We start from the raw sequence: 1,549 nt of genomic DNA on the forward strand, positions 1-1,549 counted from the left end.
CCCCCCCCCCCCATCCCCTTTCTCCTTTATTTATTTCACACTTCCCCTGGGCTGTGACTGGCCTTTTCCCTCGGCGTCTCCAGATCTCCTCCTCGTTTCTTTGTTCCTTCCATCATCTCTCCCCTCACCGCTGGTTGACGTGCAAAGTTCCCTCACTGCAGTTCTGTCACATGTGATCAGTCACTCGGTGTCCTCGCTTCACGCCTGCCTGGCCATAGTGAGAATCACCCTGTCAGACTTCTGCAGAGGTGGCAGCAGCAATGTAAATGTAAAAGCAAACAATAACACGACTCTGGTAGACTGAGGCTACGTCCACACTATGTTTTCATTTTAAAACAAAAAAAACGATCTCTTTCAGCTCCGTATCAGAAATGTACGGTGGCCCCAAAAAGGACAAAAGGCAAACACATTCAGGAAACATCTTCGCTGGAAAAACAGCCGTTGTGTTGTGAGTATTTGAAGCACAAGCATTGTTAAATTCATGAAGATATTTTCTGAATGTGTTTTTGTTTTTCTGAAGTTGCGGTGCGCTGAGCTCTCAGGGCCACCGTAGAAACAACCTCCATGCACATTATCACAACTGAAAAACAAATACCATGTGACCATTCATGTACACACGAGAATGCGTGTGCCAGCGTGAACAGTTAGTAAGTTGCAAAAAACTCTACGAACGAGGAGCAGCAAAGGCAGTTGGAGCGTTTAAAATGTAGAATTTAACTACACAACAGCTGGTGGCAAAAGCAGTAAGGTTAGTAACACTTCATCATCCATGTTGCTTTCACCCCTGGTAGTCGAGGCTGATGAGGGAGTGACTGAGAGTCTATGTTATCATTTCCAAAGGTCTCCATTTCTGGCTGTCCCGACTAAAACACAACCCAGGAGTTTTCAGGAGGGGCTTGAAAACGTAAAAGTAGTGTCGACGCCAGGAGTGAATGTGGCAGAAGAGATTTGATTTTAAAATTAAAATATTAAGTGTAGATGAAGCCTCACATTGTGGACCACCGTCATGAAAACTAACCTGATCCAAAGATCAAGCTCTTCTCTTGTGATCATGACCCCAAATTTTTTCTTGGTCATGTTCATTTTTAAGTGGATTTACTGTTATTCTGAAATATCAAACATTTTGCGTCTGCAAAGTCGGACATAGATATGCTTTTGTTCTGTTATTGACAACATTGAGAAGTACAACTGAGAAGAAAATAGCCAAAATAGAAAATGACCTGCCATCTTGAGATAATGTCATATTTATGATCGATAGAAAACAGGACCTGATATAAGGATAACAAGCGTAAATTATGACTATAACTGTGAGCACCACAAATTTGTAATTTGTTGCCCTGAAAGCCCCAGAACAAATTCTATCTAGACATAATCAATGAGTAATTAAAGTGAGTATTTGCCTCTTTTGTGTGCAACGTTGTGATTCATGTGGAGACAGATTGAGGCTCTCAGCAGCTGAATGCATTTTAATATGTTATTTTCTCGCTGTTTATTGTTGTATCATGTCCATCTCCACTTGGAGAGCTAAACGGAGGTTTTATCTGATAAT

The sequence above is a fragment of the Seriola lalandi genome, unplaced genomic scaffold (genome assembly GCF_002814215.2).
Source record: "Seriola lalandi dorsalis isolate HSWRI2012SDOR001 ecotype SW California unplaced genomic scaffold, Sedor1 jcf7180002054312, whole genome shotgun sequence".
NCBI classification, from domain to species: domain Eukaryota; kingdom Metazoa; phylum Chordata; class Actinopteri; order Carangiformes; family Carangidae; genus Seriola; species Seriola lalandi.